The sequence below is a fragment of the Ursus arctos genome, unplaced genomic scaffold, assembly GCF_023065955.2.
Source record: "Ursus arctos isolate Adak ecotype North America unplaced genomic scaffold, UrsArc2.0 scaffold_11, whole genome shotgun sequence".
NCBI lineage: Eukaryota > Metazoa > Chordata > Mammalia > Carnivora > Ursidae > Ursus > Ursus arctos.
The window spans coordinates 32,917,870-32,937,408 of NW_026622775.1; the positions used below are offsets into that span (position 1 = coordinate 32,917,870).

The following is a 19,539-nucleotide window of genomic DNA, read 5'->3' on the forward strand; positions in this document are numbered from 1 at the left end:
CATGTTTGAGGAACATGAAGAAATTGTGCCTATATGAGCAGAGGGTGTTTTCTGATTGAATACAGAGAGTGGAAAATAAGAATTTCACGTAAACGTACAGATCCAGGTATAAATAACATGTTTTTATTCAGCATTTTCTCATTTAGAAGCGCTATCATTTTTGGAATAGATGTCATACTCAGCGGAATCTGTTGGTAACTTTAGTGATATATAGAAGCACTATAATTCCTCTCTGTGTAATGATACTCTGAAAATTTTATCCTCTTCATAGCTACTTTAACAAGCCTTCTTGTACAGGTCTTCTGAAAAGCAGATTGGAGAAAGAGATGAGGCCCTCAAAAGACATGCTCATTTAACAATATATGCTTGGCATCAGCTTTTGTTGCTATTTTTTGTTGGTTGGTTTGGAAGGGTTGGGTGGGTTGGTTTGGTGTTTGATTTTGTTTTGCTAAGAACAAAAATTCCCAAGGTATGAAAGTTTGAAATATCATTGGATGGACTTGAGAATTAACTTAGTAAAATGTATGAGAAGTAATAAAGCCCAAGGGAATGTCAATAAGATGTCTTATAAGGTAACTTAAATACACTAAAATATTATAGGATAGTTCAAGAAATACAGAATCTCATCAAGATATAAAAAAAGTTTACTGCAGCCTTGGTAGGAGTACAGACTTTTCCCTTGTCAAATCAAAAGAAAGAATTTACCAAGGGTATAATTTTATCCCAAAAATAATAGGTTGTAAAACCAGAGCCATCTAAGGTGTGTGGACTTGAAGGACCCTATGTTCATAGAAATCATAATATCATCTGTTGCTAGGGAAGAAACACCCACACATCTACAAAAGTAGATCCCATGTTCCAGCCTCAATGCCTGGCTTGAAATAGTCACAATAGCATGGAAGTGAACTGTTGATATAACCTCAACTTGTCTGAAATGACAAAATTGTTCCGTCAGTGGTAAGTATTTTCTTAACCTCCAGGATAGTTTTAGAGTAAAGGAATTAAGAAGTAAATCAATCCACAGTATTAATACTCTTGATTATGAATACTTTTTGTAATTTAAAGTTCTTGTAATGTTTAAGAATTGGTACATTGGAGAATATAACAGATTAGTTTTGTGATTCTAATAGAAAATGTATAATTGATTTCAGATTTCTGATTTTTAAGTTGAAAGGAATGAGAGTTTAACTTAAGTTCAAAGGGTTTCACTCTTCATTGAGAGAGTGCAAAATATTTTCCTATCTCTGGAACATATTAATAAATTAATTAGGAGCTCTCTTAAAGGATATTCTGATTAGCTTATAGAGATAAATGGGCACTTACATAAATCAAATATTTCTAAAATCCCAAAAAAATAAGGAAGTTGAATTTTTAATACTTTAAATGTGCTAGACTTAGGTCTCTTATTAAAATAATTTTCTGTGCTTTACATTGACTTTATTACACCTCTGATTAGTTAAGGGGAAAAACCCAAAGAACAAAGCCACAGATCTTCTTCAACAAAAGAGAGTCTCAGAGCCTCATGGAAAAAGACTAAGTTACTTTAAACCACTGGCACTTCAAATAATTGACTTTGGGGTATGGGTTTCTGAACTGATAGTGTTTAGACAACTACCAGTGGACTGATTTTCAGGATTTTTTTTCCATGAAACAGAGGCTTTATGAAAGCAGATTCCTAATTTAAGATCCAGTAGAACAAGAATACATAGAACTGAGCAAATTAATGTGGGAAATGTTATTGTAATTATTTGGAATATTGTCTTGTTATAAGGTTCTGTCTTCTGGATATATGAAGTATGACTCTAGATTTATAAAGCTAATTCAAGGAGACATATATTAACACTCTGATGCACATATGTAAAAAATTAGGCTAAACCACATGAGACCATCCCTGTGGGGGTGTGTGTGTATGTGTGTGTGTGAATAATCTCTAATATTATTATGATCATCAGGTGGGGAAATTATGGGGAAAATTGTGAAAAATACTGAAATGGGTAAGGGAAGATTAATGAATGACCTTTCAAAGGAACACTAAGTATTGTTTAGTGTATGCCTCCAGGTTATCTGCAAGTCTGCCCCTTTCTTTATCTCTAACTAAGCTGTTATACAACTCAGCAAATTATTAAAAAATGATGTAAGTTTTTACATGTAAATTATTCTTATCCATAGAGATGTAAATGAATTTCGTCCCACAGAAGTACAATTTCACCACCATCACCCCCATTCCAAAGAAGAACCTATTGGTAGCTATTAGCAAATTCATTTCACAGTTCTTGATTGCCTCTAATTTTTATTTTACATATTACTGGTTTCCTTATTATTAATTAAATAAAATAGCTGACACATTTATTTTATATTTGTACAAGATCCATGATATTGCCTCTTTTAAAAAATTATCCTTCAACATAAGCATGTTACAAATCATTTTATTTTAAATTTTATTTCAAACTTGCTATTAGGAAGCGCTTTCTAAAAGAACCAGTTCAAAGACTTGTGTCGTGTTAGTGATATTTCATAGGATTAAAATTTTTTTAAAAAGAGTGGTTAGATACTCATTGTGAGACTAGATACAGAAGACCTAATTAAACATCATTAAACTCCTCGTAAAGATGGTTAAAAGTTGTTAGGGTACTTCCATGATTGACAATCAGGAGGGGTTTCCCAGAAGAGGTTCTTAAAATCTATTGGTAAAATTGCTTAAAATTTCATCAGAAATGTTAATTACTTTCCAAAAAAGGTTAGTGGACTACCTTGCTCCAGACTGTTTAGGAATGATTTTTTTTCACATCCTGAACATTTTTAGAAGAACCTGAAATTTGCTTCATTCCTAGGTTTAATTAATTACATTTAAAAGAGCTAAGTACTTTAAAGGCGTGTTGCTTAATAAAGTCATCACTTGCCTAGTCAGGCATCTGAAGTACTTAGAAGGAAAATCAAACACATTAAATTTATTAAATGCAATTTAAATGTTTCATAATAGAGGCATCTGAGTGGCTCAGTTGGTTAAGTGTCTGTCTTTGGCTCAGGTCATGATCCCAGAGTCCTGCTCGGTAGGGAGCCTGCTTCTCCTTCCTCTCTCTGTCTGCCGCTCCCTCTACTTGTGCTTGCTCTCTTTCTCTCTGTTAAATAAATAAAATCTTAAAAAAAAAAAATGTTTCATAATACGTAATTAAACTTGTAAATGAGGTTTGTTGTACAAGCAAGTTTAATCTTTTCAACTGGATTAAATGATCATAAATCAAATGTCTTCGAAAATACAGTTATTTTATTTTACATAAAACTATTAAATTTAGAAATTTTAATAAGTAAATTGTAAGTTAAACAAGAAGTTTTAGGAATATTTAGAGTATTTTTACAATATATTAAGTATAAATATTTTTTAAATATATAATCCTTTTCACAATCAAAAGCCAACACTCAAATCGACAGTCCAAGGCTGAAGCGCACTGCATAACAGAAGTCCTGATTTTCATTAATAAAAATGAAATTTAAAAAAATTAAAATTAAAATTAAATTAAAAAGAAGTGTTTCCCTTGTCGTAGGAAAGTTGTATTGATTTTTGAAACTTCTGTTTCAGTTATATGTGTTTGTGCCTATTATTGATCACAATATAAAATTTATTTTTTACTGAGGATACAGTCAGAAAACTTTGAAAGTCACTGATACAGACACACCAGTACCTCCAAGTAGCTCAAATTCCCTATCAACTGTTTTTCTTTAATTCTTCAGCCATTAATAATTCCTTAACCTAGCACTTAAAACCACTGGCTCCCTACTAAACAATCTAAGACATCAAATGCAGGACACACTGTATTTCTTCATGTATTTGCTCATTTCCTACCTGTTGTGTATTGGTTTGATATGATTTCAAATCCACTTGTTTATGACCTAAGTGAAGTTTTTTTAATGCATTTGATTATGACAAAGACTGTTCTCATGAATAAAAACTCAGTTGCTCAGCTGTCGACATGCCCCACTGGGACTTATCAAAAAACATAAAGAAACAACTATGTCAAGGGGACATTTACACTATAAACACCCAACGTTCGTAAGGATTATCTGAGAGTGTTCTGTCTGGGCAAGGGGTGACTCTTTGCTGATCTAAATAGCTCTCCAAAGACTTTGGGGCTATTAGCTCCTGCCACAGTAAAGGCAACTCTTACCAGCAGTAGTGAAGAGTGAAGTGGCCCTGCAAAGGAGACCCTGTGGCCTGTCAGTACCAGCACCAGCGATCCCTAGCAACATGCTCTAGCAACAGAGGACTTTTATTTTGGGGCTGGCAGCTGGCAGTTCTCCCCTGGTTAAGCCATCACTCCTTAGTATCAACTTCTACCTATAAAGGTATATACTTCAGCTAAATTTTGACTATTTTCCTTTTATCTCCACTTGCCTGGAACAACAGTGTAATAAATCTATAATTTCTTTGGAGTATGTTATATCTCTATGAGCTTATTAAGAGACATTATCCTATATGCTCTTGGCTTGTGGAATTCCTGCAGTGAACCTGTGTTTAAATAAATTTCTGGCAAAGGCATAGTCAGTCTCTGAGCATTAATTTGTCACCCAAAACAAAACACCATTCACTGCCTAACCCAATACAAATCCACTTATTCTGAGAACCCAAGCCTGTTCTTAGAATATCACCAAGGATCTTCTAGTGGTTGGTCTCTTTTTTTTTTCCCCCTAAGTAGGCTCCATGCCCAACATGGGACTTGAACTCATGACCTGAGATTGAGAGCTGCATGCTCTACTGACTAAGCCAGCCAGGAGTCCTGGTTTCCTTTCAATCTTATCTTACTCGGGTTCCAAGGCTTTAATCATTTCTTCCTTCTTGACATTCTTTCCTTCCAGGGCACCCATGGTACTGTTGTCATCAACCTCCTCTCTCTTTCCCTATCTATCCAACTCTTCTTTACCATCAAGGCTGAGTTTCAAACTTATTTCTCTTAAAGACTTTCAGAACATTCCACACCACACTAATCTTTCCTTTCTCTATAGTATTGCAGCTCCTAAATTTTATATCATATTATGTTAGTACATAGCTAATTATTTTCTCATTCTGTCTGTGGCAGAATTTTAAGACATAAAAATTCTTAGTTAATTGGGTCATAAGCATCTTATCACTAAGTCTCCTTAGCTGCTCATTTCAATCATATTTTAGAGTGGCTTGTCTTGATAGTACCCTAATTCCTAGGTTCTAACAGCATTTCCTAGAGTGGAAATGTTATCTCCATAATTTAAAAAAATTTTAAATGGTGAATTCCTACTCAATTTTCAGGATTAGTTTGTACTTCATTTCCTCAGTGAAGCCTTTCCTGACACTACTTTCCCTAAATCATTCATTACTTTCCTCCTCTATGTTGCCAGCATGAACATTTCTCACAATTATGAATCACACTGCACTATCCTTACTTGTTTTAATGTCTACTTTGCCCACTGAACTGTGGGCTATATGTGTGGTATATGTGTACTGTGGTATAAGTGTGCAGGGGTGAGTGTGTGTGTGTGTGTGTGCATCTACCTATCTGGTACGAGATGCTTGTGTAGTGTCTGTGGTATGTATGTGTGTGGTGTGAATATAAAAAGATTTTGGGGCACCTGAGTGACGCAGTCAGTTAAGCCTCCGACTCTTGGTTTTGGCTCAGGTCATGATCTCGGGCTCCGAGCTAGTCCTGGAGGCTGCTTGAGAGTCTCTCCCTTTCCCTCTGCCCCTCCCACTCATGCTCTCTCTCTCTCTAAAAAAATAAATCTTAAAAAAAAAAAAAAGATTTTAAGTGCTTGCTTCAGCAGCACATATATGAAAATTGGAACAATACAGAGAAAATTAACATGGTCCCTGAGCAAGGATGACAGGTAAATTCGTGAAGCATTCCATATTTAAAAAAAAAAAAAGATTTAAAAAGATCTCTTGGAAAATAAATTAAGCTTACAGATGTTTTTGTAAATATGGGCTTCCTTATGATCCTTCTGGAGAACAAAACCATGAGGCAAATGATGTTGTATCTGTAAGTATGAATGTGTATATATATACAAAGTGTATCCTTGTAAACACTAATAATTCATACGTAGATGCAATTATAGCCAATATCATGTAAGGTATTTTTTTAGCTTCACATTTCAGAGAAATTCTAATTAAAGAATTAACTCTTTATTAATTTTTATTAATTTTATTAATTTATTTTTTAGTAATTTGTATTAAAGAAGTCCTCCTATAACACACACACACACACACACACACACACACACACACACACACATATACTGTTTATTATAAAAATTTGGTCTCCATATTTAACAGATTCATCATAGATGGTGTTTACCTGGTATGGTAGGTTGAACAGTACCCCTAAAGGTTAATGTCCATCAGAACCTCAGAATATGATTTTATTTAGAAATAGAGTCTTTGCAGATGTAATTAGGGAAGAGATCCAGATGAGATCGTACTGAATTTGGGTGGGCCCTAAATTCACTTAGTGTCCCTAAAACAGAAAAAAAACACCCAGGGATACATGAAAGGAAAGTCATGTGAAGATAGAGGCTGAGATCAGAATTATGCTGCCACAAGCCAAGAAATGCTAGGAACCACCACAAACTAGAAGAGGCAAAGAGGAATTCTCCCCTAGAGCCTTTGGTGGCAGGACAGCTCTGCTGATACCTGCCCTCCAGAATTGTGAGAGAATAAACTTTTCTTGTTTTAAGACACCAAGTATGTAGTGACCTGTTTGAGCAATCCTAGGAAACAAATAACACCACTTATCAATTATTCCTTACCCTTACTTAGATAATAAGTACCTCTTGTATATGCTTTAGTGAAATAATCATTTTGCCTTCTGAAGCTTTCCTTTCATTCATACTTATCTTTAAAAATAAAACAAATTCAGAAATCAAATGAGAAAATGCCTGAAACTTAACAGGATTTTCATTTGACTCCCAAACAGTCCGAAGAGAAGCAAAAAACACTATGTGTATTATATCCAATATCAATAAAAATATATTTCACAAACTTGAACTAGGAGTTTTAATTTGTGCTTTAGCAGTAATTTTCTTTTTAATTTTTTCCAAATCATGTATTTCCAGAATTCAATTGAGTTATTAAATTTATTGTTTATTACTTCAAAGTTGTCATCTATATTTTGAAGTTTTTCAAAACTATTCAAACTGAATCTCTTTCACTTTTGCCTCTTCAATTACCTTTAGCCTATTAGCCTTTAATTGCTCTCAACTTCCCCTGAAAATTAGAAAAATCTAGCTTTTAAAAAAATATCTAGGCCTTGCCCCTATGCCTAGAGCATCTGATTTAATTATTTAAAATGTAGCCTAGCAGCAATATATTTTGCAAATATATTTAAACTTTTTTTTTGAACTCTCTACAATTCATTCCCATGGACACCTGATGTTGTGGGCCACTACTTTAAAGTGAACATGCATGCCAACTGCTAATCTTAGAGGCTAAATTATTTGCTTTTTTCATACCATGTACTTACTATTTATCAGCAGAATTTTATAAAAACTGTTCATCAATGGTAGACAAGGATTTCACACCAGTAAGACTTTTTAGAAATAAAATAAATTATTGAAAACTCCATATAATCATCACCATAAAATCACCAAGTAGAAAGGAACCTAATGGAAAAGGATAGAGAGTCCAGAATAAAACACATGTGTAGATGGTCAATTAACTTATGACAAAGGAGCCAAGAATATACAATGGGGAAATCAATAAACTGGATAGCCACATGCAGAAGAATAAAACTGAGTCTCTTTCTTATACCATACACAAAAATAAACTCAAAATGGATTAAAGACTTGAATTTAAGACCTGAAACCAAAGGATCTCTAGAAGGAAACATGGGAGAGTAAGCTCCTTGACACTGGTCTTCACAATGTTTTTTGTTTTTGTTTTTGTTTTATTTGATACCAAAAACAAAGGCAAAAAAAAAAAAAAGCAAAAATAAACAGGTAGTCAAACATACATCAAACTAAAAAGCTTCTGCATAGCAAAGGAAATTATCAGCAAAATAAAAAGACAACATATGGAATGGAAGAAAATATTGGCAAACCACCTATCCAATAAGGGGTTAATATCCAAAATATAAACGAAACTCATACAATTCAATAGCAGAAAAACAAAGAACCTAATTTAAAAAATGGACAAAGAACCTGAATAGATGTTTTCCAGAGAAAATATACAAATGGCCAAGAGGCTCATGAAAAAGTGTTCAACATCACTAACCATCAGGGAAATGCAAATCAAAATCAATGAGATATCACCTCACAGCTCTTAGAATGGCTATTAACAAAAACACAAGAGATAACAAATGCTGGCAAGGACTTAGAGAACAGAGAACCAGCACGCACCGTTGGTGGGAATGTAAACTGGTGCAGCCAGTGTGGAAGACAAAACGGGAGTTCCTCAAAAAGATAAAAATAGAACTACCATAAGATCCAGCAATTCCAGTTCTGAGATACATATCCAAAGGAAATAAAATTATAATCTTGAAAAGATATCTGCACTCCCATGTTCACTGCAGAATTATTCACAATAGCCAAGATATGGAAACAACTTAAGTGTCTGTCAATGGATGAATGGATGGATAGATAAAGAAGATGTGAGGTAATAGATATAGATGATATAGATATAGATGTATAGATACAGATATAATTCAGCCTTAAAGAAGAAGGTAACCCTGCCATTTGCCACAACATGGAGAAACCTGGAGGGCATTATGCTAAGTGAAATAAGCCAGAAAGAGAAAGACAAATACTACATGGTATCACTTACATGTGAAATTTAAAAAAAAAAAAAAGGCAAACTCAGAAACAGAGTCAACTGGTGATTGCTGGGAGGTAGGGAAAATAGGGAGAGGTTGGTAAGGGGTACAAACTTTCAGTTATAAGATAAATAAAATGAGAATGTAATGGATAATATGGTGACTATAGTTGTTAACACTGTATTGTAAAATTGTAATTTGATAAGAAAGTAGAACTTTAATGTTCTAACCAAAAAAAAAAAAAAAGTAAATATGTGAGATGATAGATGTGTTTCCTAACTCAATGGGGGGGAATTTTTTCACAGTATATATATATATTAAATCATGTTGTACACTTTAAATACCTTACAATTTTAGTTGTAAATTATATCTTGATAAAGGTGAAAAAAGGGAAAAAAGGGACGAAATCAGTCATGAACATCAACCCTTTCAACCTGTTCAACCTGTAGATAAGATATTCCAGTTCTGGGAGTTTAAAGAATCTGTCCAAAATTTAACAGCTAGAAAGCAGCAGCATGAGACATTAAACTGGTTTTCTGATTACCTATCTAGTATGTATAGAAAGTTATAATGGTTGAAAAAGACCTACACTTGTCTTCATAAAAATGAGGAAACAGAGAGGAAGGAGTGTTTCACAGACTGGTAAATAAATTTTTTCGATGCTTTTTAAGTGTCACTGAGTTTTTGTGAGAACTATTTCCTGGGTCAAAGACAAAATAATAAAAAGTCTCCCTGTTATTTTTTGTTTTTTGGGGTTTTTTTTTAAAGAATGACAGAAAAAAAAAAAGAATGACTGCAAATATTCAAGATTTGTATGAGAGTAAATGGGTTTTAACCCTATTAAATTTAAACTACATTTTCAATATGGCAAATTAGCACAGCCTGCTGACTCTGTCAACCAGAATCAACCCTGGAGAAACTATAAAAGAGGAAAACTATAAAAGAGGAAAACTATAAAAGAGGATTCCAGGTATTAACGGCAATTATAACTGTGGGAGACATCCATGCAGAAATGGAAGACTCTGTCTTGAACAGCTGTTGGAGGGGATAGTGGATGCAGCCTAGGGCAGAGGAGCAGAAAACACTGCAGTGAGAAGGTAGGTTGAAGAAAAATGTTTAGGCTGTATTCTTGCCCATCCCCAGAATTGTCTTAGGATAGTTACTATTTGCCCCTTCATTGCAGAATTCAACTAACAATAGCCCAACTCTTGGGTGTCTATGTATACATGATAGTGTCAACACAAGGTAAAACCCTGCTGAAGGCTGTGATTGAAGAAGGGCTGGAGCTGATTAGAGACTTGTGGCATGTTCTCCACTCCTCCATCAATAAGCTCAAGGCTGGGGAATGACAACCAGTGAGACAGTTCTTCCTGAAATGTATTTCAAAGAGAAAATTCTAAAAAGCTGCCAGAGTAAAAGAGCTTATCACCTACAAAAAAAAAAAAAAAAAAAAAAAAAAGATCTAATTGTCCTCAGACATCTCAGCGCCTATAATGAATGCTAATCAATGAAGTAATATTTTTACAGCATTGAAGGAAAAGACCTTCAAAAAGCAAAATTAAATTTTTATATTTAATATATTTTAATTTTATATATTTTATAAAACTATATATATATTAATACATTTAATATATATTTTAATTTTGCTCTACAGCAAAATTTAAATTTGAGGGTATAATAAAAACATTTTTAGGCATATGGTGTCTCAGAAGGTCTGCCACACAGAAATCCATGTTTAAATACTACTTGCAAAAAAACAAGAAAGAAAGAAAAAGAGAGAAAAAGGGAGAGAGGGGAAAAAAGGAGGAAGGTAGGATATGATATAATATAATATAATATAATATAATATAATATAATATAATATAATATAATTCAGTATATACTCAAAGGGCATGAAAAGTAAGAGTAATTATATATCTTGGCAAAGTTTCTTTTTGTCTAAAAATTAAATTTAAAAAATTTAAACCAGGAAAAGATAAAGTGTATCTATCACCATAACTAATATTCTACACAATATTACTATAATAGGCATGGAGAGAGAGACAAAAAAAAAAAGGATATAAGAGTATATTAAAGTACTTGTCTTATTAAGAGTAAAAATGTCTATATTAATAAGATAAATTAGTTGGGGTAAACAAACTTCAGTACCAGTCTTAAGGGCAACAGGCATTACAAAGGCAACCAACATGAAAATAAAATAGAATATATAACTTTAAGCCAAAAGAAACAAATATGATCTATGTAATGGAAAATAAGAAAAGCAGAGGGGAAAGGCATAGTAAGTAGAAAAATATGCAATGATACTGAGCAATAAATCCTAGCAGAACTATATAACATGATACCTACAAATAGCATAAATATATTAATTAAAATGATAGAGACTCAAAATTAATTTTTTAAAAAAGCCAACAAAATGTCCAGTAGAGCACACTTAAAACAAAAAAGGATTAAAACAAAGATTAAATATGAGGTAAATATGAAACAAAAGGAATCTAGGCTAAGGTGACAAGGTGACAAATATTATTTAGACCAAAAGTTATACATAGTGTTAAAAAGGAGACAGCAGGCCCAAAATGGAGTCACTTCTGCTAAACTCCATGTCAGCAAACCAAGACTTAATACCTAATCTAATTGCAGTTTCAACCACCCAAGAATGAAAGCTTTAACCAATCAATCTGGAATTACCTGATCAGCATTAATGAGTTAATCCACCCAGCAGGCCCTTTCATTCCCCTTGGGAAGGTGACCTTGCCTGAAACAATGCATTCTTTACTAATAATCCTCTTTCTGCCCCTTCTCTGCCTTTAAAAACCTTTTCTTTTCTACAGGGCAATGGAGCTCCCTTCTACTGGTAGATGGGATGCTGCCTGATTCACAAATCACTGAATAAAGCCAACGTGACCTTTAAACATACTCGGTTGAATTTCTCTTAACAATAAATACATACATGTATGTGTAAATACACATGTGTACATTTTTATTTATTGTATATATGCATGCATGTAAATATGAATGTGTATACATATATATAAAATGAGAAAAGAAGACCATAATATACTGGCAAAGAAAACAACAGAAAAAGACGTATTTATCATAAATGTAAATGTACCTAACAAGACATACTCAGAATTAGGGGGTAGCTGAGTTGATGAGAATAGGACAGAATCACTTGAATTTGGGATATATTTTGAAGACAGAACTGAGAGGACATGCTAATGGACTAGCTTTGGGGAATGAAGGGGAAAAAAGAATGAAGAATTTGTTGAGAAGGGGAAAGTAAGGGGAAGAGCCAATTGGCAGGTGTGGTGGGTGGTGGAATTCAGTGCTCAGTTTTGGAGTTGTTAAGTTTGAGATGCTCATTTGATATCCTATTTGAGGCAACAAGAAGGCAGTTGGATATACAACTCTATAGTTTATAGAGCGTGCAGGAATGTAAATAGAAATTTGGGAATCATCACAAATAGACAGCATTTAAACTAATGAGTCTAGATTAGATTGCATAAATAGAGCAAACATAAAGAAGACAGTGGGCTAAGGACTGAACCCTGAACACCCTACTATGTATAGATCAAGCAGAGAATGCCATGCAAGCAAAGGAGACTAAAGAAAAGCCAGTAATGTCTGAAGAAACCGGGACGGTATGTTTTAGAAGTCAAGTACAGTAAGTTTCAAGAAGAGAGTAATCAGCTGAGTCAAATATTGCTGAGAATGTGAGTAACATAAAGGGGAGGAAATTAGCCATCAAATTTGTCAAAAAGGGGCTAGTGGTTGACCTCAATAGGAGCACTTTCAATGAAATAGTAGAGAAATCAATATCTTGTAGGCTGGTTGAGTGTGAGGCTTATCACTTCTAGATAAATCAAAATCAGTTTTTGAACCAGTAAAGCTGAATGAGGTGATCTATTGGGATGCTGCCACCTGGTGACACCTCACTGAGAAAATCAGTTGCCAACCTTTATGTATCCTTCTGTCATGTTTTGATGACTTAGAGTATAAATAGAAGTTTTAATAAAATACTTTAATTGCGCCATGAGACTCTATGTTGACAATAAACTAATGGTTAATTCCTTTGTCAAGTGAAGAATCTGCTTAAAAACCAATTGAACTTTTTTAAATAAAAAAATCTTAAATATATCATTCTTATATCACTTTCATGAAGGATGCATTTGGAGAGCAAAAAATGCAGCCCAAATCACAGGACAGTTGTGCAGAAATTCCAGGTGTGTAATAGAGAGCAGAGAAAAAAAACGGAAGATTTAAGAGCAGAGAAAGTTTACTCTCAAACTCCAAGAAATGGCTTATCTAGGATTGAAAACCTATAGAAATGTGATCACAAAGAATGATACATCCTTCTTTCTAGAGTGCTGAATCAAGTGTGTAGGGAAATAGGAATGCTCTATAATCAATAAAGGCCCTTCTTCTCTCTCTAGGACCCTTGAGCCAAAATTGGGGGTGGGGGGTAGAAAAAGCAAATAAGGAAAAAATATCTAACTTATAGTCATAATTTTTGGTCCTCCTCCATCAGCTTCCGTAGCTCCATACCTCATCCTTTATTCTTCAAAATCCTAATGTACATACTTTTTTCACCTTTTTTTCACCATTTCTAACCTGACACACCTGTGGAAAAAGTCTAAGAAAGCCTCCCAATTTGACCAGTATGAGAGAAAAGATGGATAAAATTCAGTAATAATGAAAACAAATCAAAAAGAACTTTGCCTGTATGAAGACTTCTAGTATATCTCCTGTCTCTCCTCCACTACTTTAAAATAGTCGTTTTCTCCATAGTTTCATAAGTACCACAGAAATGACTAATATTTCAAAGTGAAAGTTGGGTAAGAAAAGCAAGAAAATACAGGTGATTCTGAAAAACAGTGGAGCAACTGGAAAATAAAATACTAGTTAAATTAATTTAAAGATGTGAGATTTGTGTCATATTCTGCATTCCTACTACTTCTTTAGACCATATTTTCATGACCTCACACTTGGATTATTATGAAATCCTGTGTGTGCTTGCGTGAATCTATGTGCTAATATCCGACTCTCTTCCTCCACATAGTTTCTCTTTCTCTACATATGTTACCAAATCAGCCTTAGCAGTACCAATATGCTGCTTGACTCATACCAATCCCCAGTGAAAACTTTGCAATTCTCTTTAACCGAACACAAGAAGCAAGACAGTCTGTCGCCATTTACAATGGGCAGAGAGTCCAGTGTTCAAACAACTTTCTCCTTGTTCAATTCATTTCACAAACTGGCTCCATATCTTACCATCCTAATCTTATTTCTCATCATTTCCAAATGGATAATCACATCTCTAAGGCCTGTCCCTTCCCAACTCCACACTTTCATTCCTGACTTTTTAGAATATAGTTACATTTCAAGAAGATGAATAAATTTGACAACACATATTTGCTTAGCATTTTCTATATACCAAGGATACAGTTCAGAATGGGAGAGTAATATAACATGGAAATACCAAGGTTTTTTCCCTGAAAACAACAGATTTTCTCAAAAACAGTGATTTGGGGAGCTCGCTAATCAATGAGGTAAAGTCCATGCTGACAAGTGCATATTCATAGTTACTCTAGATAGCACTGGAGAAGATTCTGCCCAATTAAAAATAAGACCTAAAATTCAGAGATCCTGGGATGAGAGAACACATTGGTATAGTGAACTGGTGAGCAAATACTCTGGCTTTGTGCTTATTCTACCATTAACTACCTGTGTTACCTTAGGCAGTCTCTTAAACCCCCGAGTCTTTACACTCAGCTATAAAAAAAAAAGAAAAAAGTATTGATCTGATTGATTCAAAGGTCTTTTCTAACCCTGAATTTTTATGACTTTAACAGGTATTTCCAGCACTCTAGAAGTTTACAAAGCAAATGGAGTAATTCTAACTTCATCTTAATTATTCACATATGGCAAACTATCATAGCATGTATTCATGTATTTAATAAAGATATTAGGTGTCGACCATACAGCAAGTACATGGTAGATCCAGGGAATGCAAAGATAAGTCATTGCTCTTGAGATCATAACTGAAATTACATGTCAAACAAATAATTCAAAATATTCCATACACACTATTTCAGGGTGCTATACCAGTTGCTGTAATAACCTAGAGGGAAAGCAACTAACTTTGAGGGAAGGAAGGGGGGAGGCTGGTCAGGAAGTCCTTGAAGAAAAGACTTGAGATGAACCTGGAGTTCTCTTGATTGATCAGAATTCCCCACCAGAGACACAGCTTCCGTTCATAGCCCATTAGGTTTGGTGATATGGCATTGATAGATGCCTGGATATCCAAGGGGTTTCTCTGAATCATTAAAAACAAAGAAACAAAAACAAAAGCAAAAACAAACAAAAAACCTCACCATTTAAAACAAAGCATACAACAAGCCCTATATTTTGTCTTGGTTTTTTTTGGGGGGGGGGGAATAAATCTTTGCTTGTTCTTTATTAATTTATGTGGTCTGGAATCAAGCTATTTTGAAAATGAAGTTAGAAAAACTCATTCACAGAAAGGCATTGTTCATCTTGACATTTTATTCAGCTTTTATAACTTTTGTTTGCAACTGAGTGGCTCAACTGAATCATAAGTTATAAGCTTTTCACAATGATAATACACCTAAAACTCAAGAAAGAAAAAGTCATAATAAAGCTCTCAGAATTTTGCAATTTTATAAGAACTTTTTATCAGTATCCAAAGTATAGATCTTTGCATCTCCAAAGCTCATCACAATGCCTAATACATATTTGATATCCCACAAATATTTGTTAAACTTACATTTAATAACTCTAAGTGAATAAAGACTAAGATAAAGAATATAACATAAAGAATAAGTATAAAGAGTAAGTGAATAAAGAAGTGAATGAAAAAGTGGATGAATATTAGAGACATTGCCTGAAGAAGATACCAAAAGAGAGCTAACCAAGACTATTTTAAAATACAAATATTTTGACCACAAATTCTTTTAAATTTCTCTCATCAAGATGTGGAGTCTACTTCCCGACCCCTGGATCAGGGCTGGCCTTTGATTTTCTTTAACCAATTGAACGTGACAAAGTAATGCCATGTGACTTCTAAGCGTTGGACCCAAACTTTAGAATTCTTTTCTCACCCTCTTGAATATTTGCATTGACCATATATACAAAAAACAAACAAACAAACAAAAACCCAGGTTATCCTGCAAAAGAAGACTTAAAACTTGGGGCGCCTGGGTGGCACAGCGGTTAAGCGTCTGCCTTCGGCTCAGGGCGTGATCCCGGCGTTATGGGATCGAGCCCCACATCAGGCTCCTCCACTAGGAGCCTGCTTCTTCCTCTCCCACTCCCCCTGCTTGTGTTCCCTCTCTCGCTGGCTGTCTCTATCTCTGTCGAATAAATAAATAAAATCTTTAAAAAAAAAAAAAAAAAAAAAAAAAAACTAAAAAAGCCCTCAGCCAACAGTCCGAGTTAAAAGCCACACGTACTGGGAGTCCAAGGGAACAGCCAGATTATTGCAGCCACATCAGTGACCCCAAGAAAGACTAGCAGAAGAACCACCCAGCTGAACCTAGTCAAACTGCAAAACCAAGAGTAAATAAATGGGTTGTTGTATTAAACCACAAAGTGTGGGGTGCTTTATTACATAGCAATAAATAATTGCTATGGAAATTGGTACCTAGAAGTAGGCCTCTGACTTAATAAAAAACGTAAACATGCATCATTATATTTGGGACCATGTGGTGAGCAAAGGCTGGAAACACAGCAAGGATGGCTGGGGGAATGGTAAACAAACTGTTGTTAGGCCTCAGAGGTGGTGATGATTGTTACTGGAGTCTGGAAAAATGGAATCTCATGATAAGTAATGGAGGAATAATTGACAACACTGTTAGCTGAAGTAATTTGAAAGCCAGATAATGTACCTAATGAACTTGTGGATACAGCTAATGAGCTAGTGAGAGTGTTGAAAGAGTCAACTGCCTTCCTTGAGCTGTGTATGATAAAGTACCAGAACAGGGAGATCACAAAGAAATAATTAATCAGTTTGCAAACAGTATACAGGAAATATAGAGGGCCCTGGACTTGCTGGGCTGCAATGTAAAACTGCTTCTCAACCCAATCTCTCCAGCAAAAAATTTTTAAAGAAATGTCCTCAGAGTAAAGATCAACTGAAGGATGTGATTGTAAGACCTTTATTAAGATCTCAAAAGATTTAAGATGGTGCTCAGTAGACTCTCAATTAGGCAAATGGCTCCTAAGAATCTTAAGGGTGTTTTCCTGCAGCTTATGAAGATGCTTCATCTAAAAAGAGGTCTTTCTCAAGTTATGGATGTGGCTTGGACTGAGACTTAGACTGTGCAAATTAAAAAAAGGCCTCCAACTTCCTACAGTGGTAGACACTGTATTGTGCCATCTAGATTCCCTTCCAAAAATGAAGGATTTATTATCCAACTTTTAGTTATTCTGGCAGACAGCCCTGAGCCACAGCACCCTCTGAGAACTGTCACAGCTAAAGAAAGCCAGTTTGGTCAAAGTCATGGCTCTGTTCTAGGAGTCTTATATCCAATAATTGACAAATTGTGCATATAAAGTTCCAGCCCTTTTCCCCAACTCATTCCATCTTTATAATCCCCCATCTGGTCAGCTGAGGCCTCCATTCAGACTTCATTACAGGAGCTCAACATTTTATTCTGCCTCATCCTGCTTTCTTCCATCCACATCCATCCACAGGCATTGCTACCACAAACATTCCTAATAAACCTCCCACACACTAATTCCATCTAAGAATCTACTTCCTGGAGAAGCCAACCTGCAGCAAAGGAGGGAACACAGACAGTGATGCAGACGCTCCTGGCAGATATAAAGGTAGGGCTGTGTTGTTGTGTTTTTTTTTTTCCCCCTTAATTGAAAAAAATGTCGCTTGTGACTCCTGACTTAAAGGAAGAACAAGACAGCCTGGTAGATGCTGGTGGGTGGGCACCGTGGGGGATGGCAAAGGGTCCCTCCCCTCTGGCCTCTGGGCCATGTTACCAAGTAAGACACTGAGACCACAAGTTCTAGCTGAAAGTGAGGACAATATAAGATAGATAATAAAGGGGGCAGAGGATGAGACTCAGTTGCAAGACCAGCTATAGTGGAGGTTGTAGTTCATCCCAGTAATCTTTCTAAGTTTTGGCTACCAGAATCCCATTGAAACCACTGTCAAAAGAAGTGGTTTTGAGAAGAAAGTGATCTGAGAAGTATAAGGAGTAGACTGTGGGGTGGATTCTGTGATGCAGCACTCAGATGCCCCTTTAGGAATGAAGAACTCATTATCCCAACCTCTGGGAGAGCTACCAGTAGACAATCCTGAGTCATCAACTTCCTTCTCCACTTTAGCTAATGAAAACATCCTTATCCAAAGCTACAGCTACTTTCAGGGTGGCCTACATATAATAACTGATCAATATAATAGTTTAAAGTCCCAGCCCTCTAGCCCCAACTTGGTACAGCTTTGAGGAGTCATCCCACCTTAGAATACTCCAGAGGGACAGTAGAGGCTTCCACTGAGACTGCATCACAGCTCTAATCACCCCTGCCCAACCCTTCTCCCCCCTTCCCTTCCCTTCAGTAGGTGTTGATCCCCAAAATACTCTCCAATAAACCACTTGCATACTAACTTCCATCAAGGAGTGTGTTTCCTCATAGAGTCAACTTGGTGGCAGACAGGACACAGTCTGAAAATGCTACTGAGCTGCAAACACCTGTCATTTCTTATGGAAAATATCCCATTCTATCCCAGACCGGGTGTACTTCAGCACTAAGCACCTGGAATTAGCACGGACCCCGTAAGTTAAGGGCTCAGTCTTCCGCAAGACTGCTTTCACTTCCAATGTTAGCTACAAGTTGAGGGGGTCCCCAGGACACCCACACTTCTCACCAATTGGCTACAAATCCAAGGGTTCCCACAACCCTCATGTTCAATAATTCACTACTATGGAACTCAGGAAAGCACTATACTTACCATTATAGTTTTATAAAAAAGTAAAACACTCAGACTCCTCCCAAACTTGTAGTCAAAAACACTTAAATTTTATATTCTAAAATGTCATTGTGCTTCCTACAGTACATTTTGTCCCTTTCAGTTTCAGAAAAGAGTTTGGCAAAAGTATGGGCATTTTAGAAATTAATTTTAATTTGAATAGTAAAATTAAAAGGTCATGTTTCCATTTGTTTATTTGCTTACACACTCCCATGTTAAATTGTCCTTCCTACTTTCAAATTAGGCACGATCGTATCTTTCTGGAACATGAAAATTTTTTATATTAGGTTCCACATCAATCTTTTAAACTTATTGACATCAGTGAAAATGAGTATAAGAACTTCTATACCAGGATGCCTGAGTGGCTCAATTGGTTAAGCGTCTGCCTTTGGCTCAGGTCATGATCCCTAGGTCCTGGGATTGAGTCTCCCATCAGGCTCCTTGCTCAGCAAGAAGTCTGCTTCTCCCTCTGCCTGTTGCTCCCCTTGCTTGTGTGCTCTCTCATTCTCTCTCTCTGACAAATAAATAAAATCTTGAAAAAAAAAAAAAAGAACTTCTATACCTTTCTTGATTTGTGTTTTTAAATATTTTTGGTGAGATCACCTATGATACTTCCTCCAGGAAATATCTTTCACATTCATTTATTCCTTCAATGATTTTTTAATTAATCATTCAACATGCATTTATTAGGCATTTAATATACACTAGGTATTCGGGGGCCATGGTGGATGAAAAGATCTGAAATTTTCCCTAGTTTGGAAACTG

General features: G+C 35.3%; 1 long non-coding RNA gene and 1 other non-coding gene across 14 annotated transcripts in view; one reads left to right on the forward strand and one right to left on the reverse strand.

Moving 5' to 3' along the window:
- LOC113255713 (uncharacterized) overlaps positions 1-19,539 on the reverse strand; it is a 178,126-nt gene that overhangs the window by 120,774 nt on the left and 37,813 nt on the right. The window lies entirely within an intron of this gene.
- On the forward strand, positions 5,775-5,881 carry LOC113255829 (U6 spliceosomal RNA). Its single transcript, XR_003316452.1, has one exon. It is a non-coding gene; the product is annotated as a U6 spliceosomal RNA (small nuclear RNA).